The sequence below is a fragment of the Pelophylax lessonae genome (assembly GCF_965119305.1).
Source record: "Pelophylax lessonae genome assembly, chromosome: 7".
In the NCBI taxonomy this organism is placed as follows: domain Eukaryota; kingdom Metazoa; phylum Chordata; class Amphibia; order Anura; family Ranidae; genus Pelophylax; species Pelophylax lessonae.
The window spans coordinates 204,851,497-204,866,200 of NC_138774.1; the positions used below are offsets into that span (position 1 = coordinate 204,851,497).

The 14,704-nt window shown below is 45.9% G+C and overlaps 1 protein-coding gene across 1 annotated transcript in view; it reads right to left on the bottom strand.

Annotated features, from left to right (window-relative positions):
• The window catches only part of LOC309559838 (uncharacterized protein), a gene marked incomplete at its 3' end in the record, with an annotated part of 78,964 nt that overhangs the window by 10,722 nt on the left and 53,538 nt on the right, over positions 1 to 14,704 (bottom strand). The window lies entirely within an intron of this gene.

Consider the following 14,704-nt stretch of genomic DNA (forward strand, 5'->3'; position numbering starts at 1 on the left):
TGTAACCAAGTGAGGAGGAGAGGCCAATTTTAATCAGCATAGGAGAGTGGTCCGAAATGGCCCTGGGCAAGTAGGAGACGGATATTAATCTCGGAAGCAAGTCCGGGGAGACCAAACAAAGGTCCAACCGGGAGAGAGTCTTATAGGAGGCCGAGTAACACGAATATTCTCTACTAGTCGGGTTCCTCCACCTCCAGCAGTCCACCAACTGGTATTTGTCGACCGAAGCCGCAAGAGAGGAAGAAGCCGATATCTCACCCGGATACCTATCCACTGCAGGTGACATCACCGCATTAAAATCTCCCGCAATCAATAAAGGCCCTTCAGCCACCTGTAGCAATTGGGCCATTACCTTGTCCCAGAAGGCTAGACTGAACGGGGGTGGAATATAGACAGATAAGAAAGTATACACCACATTCTCAAGTTGCAATTAGACGATAACATAGCGCCCGTAGATATCAGTGACCACCTGTTTCACCGAGCATTAAAGTGAACGAGACACTAGGATAGATAGCCCCCTGGCGTGAGTGGAGAACATGGAGTGGAAGCCATGCGCCACAAACGCCCACTTAAGGGCCAAAACCCTAGACCCGGTCAAATGCGTTTCTTATAAAAATATGACCTGAGGAGTATATTTCTGCAGATAATTAAAAACCAGGGCCCTTTTCACTTTATCGTTAAGCCCCCTGACGTCCAGGAGAGGACAGTCAAATTGTCCATAGCCATGGTAAGCGAGAAAAGGGCAGTCCCAGTCCGGTGAGTTACCCCAGAGACCAGTCAACAGGGGGCAGTGCGTCAACCACCGTAGGAAGCATCCGTATACAGGAGATGAAGAGCATAGGAGGTACCTGTGAAGGGTAGAAACCAGTCCCAAACAAAAACAAGAGAACAAAAAGTCCCTAACCCCCCACCCCGCCTGTAGCCCCAACATGCCCGAGCCTGAACCCCAAACCAAACCAAGTGTCCTTAGTCTCTGACCACCTCTATCAAGTCCACATTCTCTGACCCCATATCTTGTAGTAGATTTGTAGTCTCCTGTAGCATGTCCGCACACTCTTTAACCTTCTCCTGTATTATGTCCGCACACTCTTTGACCTTCTCCTGTATCACGTCCGCGCACTCTTTGACCTTCACCTGTTTTATGTCCGCACACTCTGACCATCTCCTGTATCATGTCCACACACTTTCTGACCATCTCCTGTATCATGTCCCTACACTCTCTGACCATCTCCTGTATCACGTCCGCACACTCTCTGACCATCTCCTGTATCACGTCCGCACACTCACTGACCATCTCCTGTATCATGTCCACACACTCTCTGACCATCTTCTGTATCATGTCCGCACACTCTCTGACCATCTCCTGTATCATGTCCGCACACTCTTTGACCTTCTCCTGTATCACGTCCGCGCACTCTTTGACCTTCACCTGTTTTATGTCCGCACACTCTGACCATCTCCTGTATCATGTCCACACACTTTCTGACCATCTCCTGTATCATGTCCCTACACTCTCTGACCATCTCCTGTATAACGTCCGCACACTCTCTGACCATCTCCTGTATCACGTCCGCACACTCACTGACCATCTCCTGTATCATGTCCACACACTCTCTGACCATCTTCTGTATCATGTCCGCACACTCTCTGACCATCTCCTGTATCATGTCCGCACACTCTTTGACCTTCTCCTGTATCACGTCCGCGCACTCTTTGACCTTCACCTGTTTTATGTCCGCACACTCTGACCATCTCCTGTATCATGTCCACACACTTTCTGACCATCTCCTGTATCATGTCCCTACACTCTCTGACCATCTCCTGTATCACGTCCGCACACTCTCTGACCATCTCCTGTATCACGTCCGCACACTCTCTGACCATCTCCTGTATCATGTCCACACACTCTCTGACCATCTTCTGTATCATGTCCGCACACTCTCTGACCATCTCCTGTATCATGTCTCAAACAACACAGAAAAAGCCGCTCAGGTGAGGCAAAACACCCAGGTGCCGGTCGGATCCGCCTTCCAGTAGTCAGATATTCAAGGAAAAAGTTTGACCGCACTCAAAAGTAGATAAACTTGAAGTGTTTATTCCCATAAATTGGAAGCAACAGTGCATCACACAGACATGGACATGGTTGACGCGTTTCACGACTCTATGGGTCGCTTACTCATAACTAGTGTTGAGCGAACACGGACTGTATTATTCGTGTTCGTACCGAATAATTGGATTTTTGTTACCCGAACACGAACACGGACACTTTACTGTATATTCGTTTTATTTCCGGGTTTTGCATGCTTTGGCGCTCTTTTCATGGCGGTCTTTCAACAGCCAATCAACAATCGTTTAACTGGTGTGCCTTAAGCCATCCCAGCCATGCCTGCAAATGTCTCAGTAGCTGTGATTGGCCGTCTGAAGCATGTGACCAAGTCTTTATAAGTTCGAGGCAGCCGCAGCGGCGTCATTATGCTGCTTAGATCAGGGACAGAGCACACATCAACGTGCTGGCTGCTGATTAGGGAAAGATAGGCAGGAAAAAACCATTTGTGTCCGGATAGAATTGAGGGACAGGTCGGAGTGTTTAGGCAGGGCGAGTTGTAGGCATTTTAGGGATAGAGTCTGCTGAATTATAGGGTCAGTGTCTTCTGCAAACTACAATCGATATTGCTGTGTGGGGGGTGGGGTCTGCACTCAATCCTGATCTACGATCTCTTCTCAATCCTGTTAGGGAGAGGCTGCTGCTGAATTTTAGGGTCAGAGTGTTCTACAAACTACAATCGATATTGCTGTGTGGGGTGGGGTCTGCACTTAGTTCTCCTGATCTACGATCTCTTCTCAATCCTGTTAGGGACAGAGTCTGCTGAATTTTAGGGAAACTGTGTTCTACAAACTACAATCGATATTGCTGTGTGGTGTGGGATAGGAGATAGGCAGGTGTCAGTGATCCACATCCATTTTTCTGTGTGTGGGCTGCAGTGAACACAATCTTTTTGGGGTGCAGTGAACACAATCCTTTTGGAGTGCAGTGAACAAAATCTTTGTGGGGTGCAGTGAACAAAACCTTTGTGGGGGTACAGTGAACACAATCTTTGTGGGGTGCAGTGAAGACAATCCTTGTGGGGTGCAGTGAAGACAATCCTTGTGGGGTGCAGTGAACAAAATCTTTGGGGGGTACAGTGAACACAATCTTTGTGGGGTGCAGAGAAGACAATCCTTGTGGGGTGCAGTGAACAAAATCTTTGGGGGGGTACAGTGAACACAATCTTTGTGGGGTGCAGTGAACAAAACCTTTGTGGGGTGCAGTGAACACAATCTTTGTGGGGTGCAGTGAAGACAATCCTTGTGGGGTGCAGTGAAGACAATCCTTGTGGGGTGCAGTGAACAAAATCTTTGTGGGGTGCAGTGAAGACAATCCTTTTGGAGTGCAGTGAACACAATCTTTGTGGGGTACAGTGAACACAATCTTTGTGGGGTGCAGTGAACAAAACCTTTGTGGGGTACAGTGAACACAATCTTTGTGGGGTGCAGTGAACACAATCTTTGTGGGGTGCAGTGAACAAAACCTTTGTGGGGTGCAGTGAACACAACCTTTGTGGGGTACAGTGAACACAATCTTTGTGGGGTGCAGTGAACAAAACCTTTGTGGGGTACAGTGAACACAATCTTTGTGGGGTACAGTGAACACAATCTTTGTGGGGTGCAGTGAACAAAACCTTTGTGGGGTACAGTGAACACAATCTTTGTGGGGTGCAGTGAACACAATCTTTGTGGGGTGCAGTGAACAAAACCTTTGTGGGGTGCAGTGAACACAACCTTTGTGGGGTACAGTGAACACAATCTTTGTGGGGTGCAGTGAACTAAACCTTTGTGGGGTACAGTGAACACAATCTTTGTGGGGTACAGTGAACACAATCTTTGTGGGGTGCAGTGAACAAAACCTTTGTGGGGTACAGTGAACACAATCTTTGTGGGGTGCAGTGAACAAAACCTTTGTGGGGTACAGTGAACACAATCTTTGTGGGGTGCAGTGAAGACAATCCTTTTGGAGTGCAGTGAACAAAATCTTTGTGGGGTACAGTGAACACAATCTTTGTGGGGTGCAGTGAACAAAATCTTTGTGGGGTACAGTGAAGACAATCCTTGTGGGGTGCAGTGAAGACAATCCTTGTGGGGTGCAGTGAACAAAACCTTTGTGGGGTACAGTGAACACAATCTTTGTGGGGTGCAGTGAACAAAACCTTTGTGGGGTACAGTGAACACAATCTTTGTGGGGTGCAGTGAAGACAATCATTTTGGAGTGCAGTGAACAAAATCTTTGTGGGGTACAGTGAACACAATCTTTGTGGGGTGCAGTGAACAAAATCTTTGTGGGGTACAGTGAACACAATCCTTGTGGGGTGCAGTGAAGACAATCCTTGTGGGGTGCAGTGAAGACAATCTTTGTGGGGTACAGTGAACACAATCTTTGTGGGGTGCAGTGAACAAAACCTTTGTGGGGTACAGTGAACACAATCTTTGTGGGGTGCAGTGAACACAATCTTTGTGGGGTGCAGTGAACAAAACCTTTGTGGGGTGCAGTGAACACAACCTTTGTGGGGTACAGTGAACACAATCTTTGTGGGGTGCAGTGAACACAATCTTTGTGGGGTACAGTGAACACAATCTTTGTGGGGTGCAGTGAACAAAACCTTTGTGGGGTGCAGTGAACACAATCTTTGTGGGGTGCAGTGAACAAAACCTTTGTGGGGTGCAGTGAACACAACCTTTGTGGGGTACAGTGAACACAATCTTTGTGAGGTGCAGTGAAGACAATCCTTGTGGGGTGCAGTGAAGACAATCCTTGTGGGGTGCAGTGAACAAAATCTTTGTGGGGTACAGTGAACAAAATCTTTGTGGGGTGCAGTGAACAAAACCTTTGTGGGGTACAGTGAACACAATCTTTGTGGGGTGCAGTGAAGACAATCCTTTTGGAGTGCAGTGAACAAAATCTTTGTGGGGTACAGTGAACACAATCTTTGTGGGGTGCAGTGAAGACAATCCTTGTGGGGTGCAGTGAAGACAATCCTTGTGGGGTGCAGTGAAGACAATCCTTGTGGGGTGCAGTGAACAAAACCTTTGTGGGGTACAGTGAACACAATCTTTGTGGGGTGCAGTGAACAAAACCTTTGTGGGGTACAGTGAACACAATCTTTGTGGGGTGCAGTGAAGACAATCCTTTTGGAGTGCAGTGAACACAATCTTTGTGGGGTGCAGTGAACAAAACCTTTGTGGGGTACAGTGAACACAATCTTTGTGGGGTACAGTGAACACAATCTTTGTGGGGTACAGTGAATACAATCTCATACTTCTGAAGCTTTGAGGGTGCTGCCTGTTCTATACTCCTCCTCCTCCTCCTCCTCATCCATCCTTTTAGGTGTACAAACAATAGTAATTGGGGCCTAGTGTGCTTCTGTACGTGTGAAAAACATACACTTTTTTTTGATCATATTTCCTATTCCGCTATTCAATAAAAACCTTTGGGGCTCAATTAAATTGCGGAATAGTCTGTGTCGGTACGTATGAGATCCACCTTTCCAAGTTTTTGGGGTTCATCTCATACTTCTGAAGCTTTGAGGGTGCTGCCTGTTCTATACTCCTCCTCCTCCTCTTCCTCATCCATCCTTTTAGGTGTACAAACAATAGTAATTGGGGCCTAGTGTGCTTCTGTACGTGTGAAAAACATACACTTTTTTTTAATCATATTTCCTATTCCGCTATTCAATAAAAACCTTTGGGGCTCAATTAAATTGCGGAATAGTCTGTGTCGGTACGTGTGAGATCCACCTTTCCAAGTTTTTGGGGTTCATCTCATACTTCTGAAGCTTTGAGGGTGCTGCCTGTTCTATACTCCTCCTCCTCCTCCTCCTCATCCATCCTTTTAGGTGTACAAACAATAGTAATTGGGGCCTAGTGTGCTTCTGTACGTGTGAAAAACATACACTTTTTTTTGATCATATTTCCTATTCCGCTATTCAATAAAAACCTTTGGGGCTCAATTAAATTGCGGAATAGTCTGTGTCGGTACGTGTGAAATCCACCTTTCCAAGTTTTTGGGGTTCATCTCATACTTCTGAAGCTTTGAGGGTGCTGCCTGTTTTATACTCCTCCTCCTCCTCTTCCTCATCCATCCTTTTAGGTGTACAAACAATAGTAATTGGGGCCTAGTGTGCTTCTGTACGTGTGAAAAACATACACTTTTTTTTGATCATATTTCCTATTCCGCTATTCAATAAAAACCTTTGGGGCTCAATTAAATTGCGGAATAGTCTGTGTCGGTACGTGTGAGATCCACCTTTCCAAGTTTTTGGGGTTCATCTCATACTTCTGAAGCTTTGAGGGTGCTGCCTGTTCTATACTCCTCCTCCTCCTCCTCCTCATCCATCCTTTTAGGTGTACAAACAATAGTAATTGGGGCCTAGTGTGCTTCTGTACGTGTGAAAAACATACACTTTTTTTTGATCATATTTCCTATTCCGCTATTCAATAAAAACCTTTGGGGCTCAATTAAATTGCGGAATAGTCTGTGTTGGTACGTGTGAGATCCACCTTTCCAAGTTTTTGGGGTTCATCTCATACTTCTGAAGATTTGAGGGTGCTGCCTGTTCCATACTCCTCTTCCTCATCCTCCCTTTAGGGTAGGAAAAAAATGAATCGGGCCTAGTCTGTGTTTGTACGTGTGAGATACACAGTTTTTTATCCTATTCCGCTATTCAATACACACCCTTTTGGTGTAAAAAACATTAAATTGCGGCATAGTTTGCATATTTGACATTTGCATATATTGTGCCTTGTTGCGCTGTTTTGAGTACTCCACCAACATGGCCAGTGGCAATGACGCCGTTCTCAGCTTAACTATCCCACTTCTATGCCTCCTTGAAAAAACAATTCGGGCGATGATGGAAGAGGATGTGGCACAGGATGAGGAGGAGGAGGAGGAGGATGAAGAGGTAACATTTCAAAGGCTTTCAGGGCAGTCATTCGCAAGGGGCTCCGAGGGTGGGTTCCTGCACACACAAACGCCAGGGACACAATTGTCCAGCAGGGGCACAGTTCTGGAGGATGAGGAGGATGAGGAGGAGGAGGAGCTGGAGGAAAAAATTAAATTTTTTTCTAATTTTTTGAAAACTCGTTTATTCTTTAAATCCTTATTTATGACTGTACACTCAATGTTAATTTTATACTAACCTTTATCATTTTATATTTTTCACTATACACATTTTTTATTCATATTTTTTTTGAAAAGTTTTTAAATTTTTTAAAAGTCTTAAATTTTTTAAGAGAAAAAGGGAAAAAGGGTTTCAAACAGGAACATTCTACCAAGATATAAAAAATTGATGAATGGAAAGTCATGGTTAACACGCTCATAAACATATGGTAAAATATACAAATGAAAAAGATCATATAAGCGTGGAGGACATGACAAGAGGTAGGTTCCATCTAAATTGTCTATAAAATGAAGAAAGGGACAAGGATGTTACTACTTATAAGAAAAAATAGGATATGTACAAAAACTCGAATGATTATAAATTAATATGTGGGCTACATCAGATAAATAACTAAAAAATCAGAGGAATCCTTGTAAATATATATTGATAGATGTAAACCATGGGGGAAATCGCTATCTGACATAAAAACTTATACTAACCTTATAATTTTATATTTTTCACTATACACATTCTTTATTCCTTTTTTTTTTTATATTTTTATATTTTTCTTGGGTTTCGAACCACACTTTCACACACTCTTTGTACCCTTTATTTTTAAGTATTTATACACATACACGTCTTGCAAGTACAAATATATCCGTACACGTTTTTTTCTTATCACTTTCAATATTTTTATATTAATGCTTTGACAGTTTATGGATAACTATATACACTTCGGTATTTTATACACATTGATAACAGGTTGTTTTCACAACCATTTCACAGTTCCCTCAGCACTTTATATATTCATTTATTCACATACATTTTTATCTGAGTGTTCACATCTATGTGCTCTATGGGGGATGTTGCTGTCGGATATATATATTTTTGTGGTTTTTTACATTTTTCGTGATTTTATCAAGAATGTTTTTCTGGTATGGATATAGAGTGTGTCTTCGTGTGGTGTTTAATTTTGTCTTTTTTATTGGTTTGAGGCGAGCGATTTACAGGTGCAAGGCGTTTTACGTCAAGTTCTGGGTGTGTGTGAGTGCACTTCCCTGAATTTGTTTTTTAGCTGATTTTCTTGCCAGCCCATCTATATGATCTCCTCGCTAATCTCAAATTATTGGTTATGAGTAAGCGACCCATAGAGTCGTGAAACGCGTCAACCATGTCCATGTCTGTGTGATGCACTGTTTCTTCCAATTTATGGGAATAAACACTTCAAGTTTATCTACTTTTGAGTGCGGTCAAACTTTTTCCTTGAATACCTCCTGTATCATGTCCACACACTCTCTGACCATCTCCTGTATCATGTCTGCACACTTTCTGACCATCTCCTGTATCATGTCCATACACTCTCTGACGATCTCCCATATTATATCCTCACACTCTCTGACCATCTCCTGTATCATGTCCGCACAGTATCTGACCATCTCCTGTATCATGTCCGCACAGTATCTGACCATCTCCTGTATCATTTCCGCACAGCCTCTGACCATCTCCTGTATCATATTCCCGGAAATAGCCGAACGTTTGCGGGCTTTCCCGAGCAGCGGCGCATGCGCAGTGTGCATGTCAGGCCGGCTGCGGGCCTTTTTTTTTTTTTACAATAGCCGAAGAAGAGAAGAGACGGCCGGGGGCCGCCCCTCTCTAAGTGCCGCCTGGGTCCCATGGTCCCACGGGACCCATGGTAGGGCCGGCCCTGGCAGCAACCAGGTAAGGAGTACACAGACAAGTTTGTCTTACCTACAGTCAAGCATGGTGGTGGGAATGTCATGGTCTGGGGCTGCATGAGTGCTGCCAGAATTGGGTAGCTACAGTTCCTTGAGGGACAATGAATGCCAACATATACTGTGACATACTGCAGCAGAGCATGATCCCCTCTCTTTGGGAGATTGTGCCGCAGGGCAGTATTCCAACATAATGACCCCAAACACACCTCCAAGACGACCACTGCCTTGTTAAAGACATTGAGGGTAAAGGTGATGGACTGACTAAGCATGTCTCCAGACCTAAACCCTATTGAGCATCTGTGGGGCATCCTCAAACAGAAGGTGGAGGAGCGCAAGGTCTCTAACATCCACCAGCTCCGTGATGTCCTCATGGAGGAGTGGAAGAGGTCTCCAGTGACAACCTGTGAAGCTCTGGTGAACTCCATGCCCAAGAGGGTTAAGGCAGTGCTGCAAAGTAATAGTGACCCCACAAAATAATGACACTTGGCCACAAATGGCTGATTGGGCCCAGTTTGGACATTTCCATTTAGGGGTGTAATCACTTTTGTTTCCAGCGGTTTAGACATTAATGGCTGTGTGTTGAGTTATTTTGAGGGGACAGCAAATGTACACTGTTATGCAAGCTGTACACTCACTACTTTACATTGTAGCAAAGTTTCATTTCTTCAGTGTTGTCACATGAAGATATATGTGAGGGGTGTACTCACTTTTGTGAGATACTGTATATCATACAATCATTCCATAAACACATATTAAAAAAATAGTTTACCATTTACCAATAAAAAAAAAAAAAAATGTCCCCGGATTTAATTTTAAAAATCTGGTCACCTTAGACTAAAAAAACTTCCAAGACATTGCTAAGTGAGACCTTATCAGGCCTCATGACTCATGAGGTATGTAAATGGCCTACACCTATAGCAAGCAGTTTTTTTGTAAAGGTGAAGTAACCTTTTTAATACCACTTCCACATTGACTCCAATATGGGCCGAGGAGGTAATACGTAGCTCTGCCTACACTGCGTCATTGCCCTGAGATGACGTCACTTCTGCTTACATGCTGTGCGCTCCAAGCTGGCCACAGAGGTTCTGGGATTCCTTGCAGTATCTCTAGCCCTGTGGATGCCGCAGGATGGGGTTAACTGAGTGCGATTATGTTAACGAGCGAATTGTAGTTTTTAACATGTGAGTTGCCAATTGTGCGCCTAATAAATGGAATACTTTTATACTACACTTAGATGGTGCTTTCCCTTCCTCTTCATTTTACTTGTGTTGTTGTGTATCACTGAAAGAAGAAAGCTGAGCACCCCTGTGAAGGGAACCTTTTTGTGTTGGACCTGAACTTCCTTTCACTGCAGGTTTGGAGACTGGATTGTGTTGTTGGAAGTGCTGGAGGAACTCTGGTGGTGACATTTGATGTAAGGGGAGACTCTGATGGGAGACTTTTGATGTAAGGGGAGACTCTAATAGTGACATTTCATATAAGGGGGGACTCTGATGGGGACATTTGATGTAAGGGGGGACTCTGATGGGGACATTTGATAAAAGGGAAGACTCTGATAGGGACATTTTATGTAAGGACAGACTCTGATGGGGACATTTGATGTAAGGAGGGAGTGTGATGGGGATATTTGATGTAAGGGGGACTCGAATAAGCACATTTGATGTAAAGACAGACTCTGATGGGAAGATATGATTTAACCCCTTCCGTACCGCGTCATGTAAAAAGACGTCGGCACAAATCCTTTCTCGATCCGGGCGGACGTCATATGACAGCGCCCGGATCTCCCCGCTACTGCGTGCCCCCAGGGGCGCGCAGCGCGGCGATCGGGGGTGAGGCTCGTCCCTCGGACTGAGCCCAACCCCGATCAAGGTAAACAGCCAATGAAATTGTCTGTTTACCAAGTGATCGGCTGTGTCAATCACAGCCGATCACATGAGCGGCTCCAGCGCAAGCCGCTCGTTCCTTCCTTAATGCGCGCCCCAGTGCGGCGATCGGGGACGAGGCTCGTACCTCGGACAGAGCCCATCCCCGATCTAGGTAAAGAGCCAATGAAATTGGCTCTTTACCACGTGACCGGCTGTGTCCAATCACAGCCGGTCACAAATGTCATCAGAGAACACGGTAACTAGCTGTCACCGTGTTCTCCTCCTCACACACTGATCCTGTGTGAGGAAGAGAGTGTGGTAACAGCTAGTTACCAAGTACAGTGCACCTCAACCACACTGATTGCCCCCCCCCCCAATAAAGAGCACCTGTCACTAGCCCATCAAAGTACCCGAGTACCTGTCACCAGCCCATCAGGTACTCTGATGACAGGTACTCGGGTACTCTGATGGGCTGGTGACAGGTACTCTGATGGGCTGGTGACAGGTACTCGGGTACTCTGATGATGGGTACTCGGGTACTCTGATGACAGGTATTCGGGTACTCTGATGACAGGTACTCGGGTACTCTGATGACGGGTACTCGGGTACGCTGATGACGGGTACTCGGGTACTCGGGTACTCTGATGACAGGTACTCGGGTACTCTGATGACGGGTACTCGGGTACTCTGATGACGGGTACTCGGGTACTCTGATGACGGGTACTCGGGTACTCTGATGACAGGTACTTGGGTACTCTGATGACAGGTACTCGGGTACTCTGATGACAGGTACTCGGGTACTCTTATGACAGGTACTCTGGTACTTTGAGTACCCGCCACCGGAGTACCCGAGTACCCGTCATCGGAGTACCCGAGTACCTGTCACCTACCCATCAGAGTACCCAAGTACCTGTCACCTACCCAACAGAGTACCCGAGTACCTTCCACCTGCTCATCAGAGTACCTGACACCTGAAGTACCCGAGTACTTGCCACCTGCTCATCATTACCCATCACTACTCATCAGTACTCATCAGTACCCATCAGTACCTATCACCTATTAGTATCAGTACTGATCATCCGTACCCATCAGTACAGTATCAGTATCACCTATCAGTATCAGTACTACTCATCAGTACCTATCACCTGCCTGTCACCTGCCCATAAGAGTACCCGAGTACCTGTCACCTGCCTATCGGAGTACTCGAGTACCTGCCACTTGCTCATCAGTACCAGAGTACCTGTCACCTGCCCAGCAAAGTACCCGAGTACCTGTCACCCTTCATACAGCCACCATGTCTAAGTCCAAAAAGGTTTATATACGTCCTCCGTTTAAACCTAAATACTGGTGTTATGGCAGCAGATAGCTGCCATAACCCTGGTATTTTTTTAAACGGTGGATGGTTGGCTTTCTGATAAGGGTGGTCCCAGCGGCATATTCGCCGCGGGATCACCCTTCCGGGGTGGCGGAAGAGGTGCCCCCCCCCCTCCCGCCGCATTCTGGTCCTTTTCCCCGGTTACCGGACCCGCCGGCAGCGGGGAAAACGATCCGCTCCCAGATCCTCACAGACAGGATGTCGAGAGAGGGCAAGCTTGCCCTCACTCGACTCTATGGTCTTGGAGGACCGGAGCTACGGCAAACGTCGTTGCCTAGCAACCAGTTTAAAGGTCCCTTTTGTTTTTTCATTTTATTTAATTTTTTTTAATTTTTTTTTTTTTATTTTTTCTATCTTTTAGTGTACTTGTGAGATCTGAGGACTTTTTGACCCCAGATCTCACAAAAAAGAGGTCCTGTCGTGCCTTTTTCTATTACAAGTAATGTTTACATTTCTTGTAATAGAAATAAAAATGATCAATTTTTTTTTTAAAAAAAAAAACAGTGTAAAAATAAAAAATAATAAATAAAATAAATAGTAAAAAAAAAAAAAAAAAAAATTAAAGCGCCCTGTCCCCGCGAGCTTGCGCGCAGAAGCGAACGCATACGGAAACCCCGCCCACATATGTAAACAGTGTTCAAACTACACATGTGAGGTATCGTCGCGATCGTTAGAGCAAGAGCAATAATTTGAGCCCTAGACCTCCTCTGTAACTCTAAGATAGCAACCTGTAGAAATTTTTAAAATGTCGCCTATGGGGATTTTTAAGTACCAAAGTTTGTCACCATTCTGTGAGCGTGCGCAATTTTGAAGCATGACATGTTGGGTATCTATTTACTCGGCGTAACATTATCTTTCACATTATGGAAAACAATTGGGCTAACTTTACTGGTTTCTTATTTTTTAATTAAAAAAGGTGATTTTTTTCCCAAAAAATTGCGTTTGGAAGACCGCTGCGCAAATACGGTGTGATAAAAAATATTGCAATAATCTCCATTTTATTCTCTAGGGTCTCTGCTAAAAAAATATATAATGTTTTGGGGTTCTAAGTAGTTTTCTAGCAAAAACAACTGATTTTAGCTTGTAAACACCAAATGTCAAAAATAGGCCTAGGCAAGTGGCTAGGATGCATGATGATGCTCATTGGATGTTGGGCCCCTCTATATGGCTAGGCCAGGGGTGGCGAACACGCGGCTCTCGAGCCGCATGCGGCTCCCGGCCGAACTGATTGCGGCTCTTTAGCTCTTTGCCACTTATGGTATACTGTGGCTCGTGAAGAATAGATGAGATTTAAAAAAAAAAAATGTAAAATTTTCGCCCATTGGAGGGCGCCGTACTGTGTCCTGGGTATGGGGGGGTGGAGTCAAAAACCAGCAGGGGCGCCGATTGGCGCTCTTCAGCGGGACACTCCCACTTTTATGATGTCCGGGCTGTGATTGGTCCAGACTCCAGCCTGGACCAATCACAGTAGGACATCATCTTCCGCCTTCCTTCCCGCCCGAGCACAGTGTGCGCAACAGCGGAGAGAAGAAGACGTTGCGAGTCGACCAGGAGGACCGGAGCGGACGGAGACCAGGACTCGGTGGGAGTCGGCACTTCAGAGAGACCGGATCCAGACCAGGCCGCAGGCGCAGCGTGAGGAGGTCATCTGGAACCAGTCAGCAGCCCGGTAAGTGAGTCCTCCTCCTCCTCATGCCTATTCCATCACCTGTGCCATTATTATACCATCTGTGCCATGCCATACCATCTGTGTCATACCATCTGTGCCAAGCCATACCATCTGTGCCATGCCTGTACCATCTGTGCCATACCATACCATCTGTGCCATGCCTGTACCATCTGTGCCATGCCATACCATCTGTGCTATGCCTGTACCATCTGTGCTATGCCTGTACCATCTGTGCCATGCCATACCATCTGTGCCATGCCATACCATCTGTGCTATGCCATACCATCTGTGCCATGCCATACCATCTGTGCCATGCCTGTACCATCTGTGCTATGCCTGTACCATCTGTGCCATGCCATACCATCTGTGCTATGCCTGTACCATCTGTGCCATGCCATACCATCTGTGCCATGCCATACCATCTGTGCTATGCCTGTACCATCTGTGCCATGCCATACCATCTGTGCCATGCCATACCATCTGTGCCATGCCATACCATCTGTGCTATGCCTGTACCATCTGTGCCATGCCATACCATCTGTGCCATGCCATACCATCTGTGCTATGCCTGTACCATCTGTGCTATGCCTGTACCATCTGTGCCCCAGGCTGCGTCATCACGTCTCCCATCCCAACACTGCACGGGCCAGAGAGCGTGGGGACCCGTGTGTCTCCCTCCCGCCTCAGCTGCATCTGTCTGTTTGTCTGTTTTGGCAGGTCACTGCGTGGTGTGGCTCTCTGACTCTCACAGTTTAAAATTTTGGCTCCTTTTGTCGAACTTGTTCGCCACCCCTGGGCTAGGCTGTGAAAAAGTCTCACACATGTGGTATTGCCATACTCAGGAGGAGTGGCAGAATGTATTTTGGGGT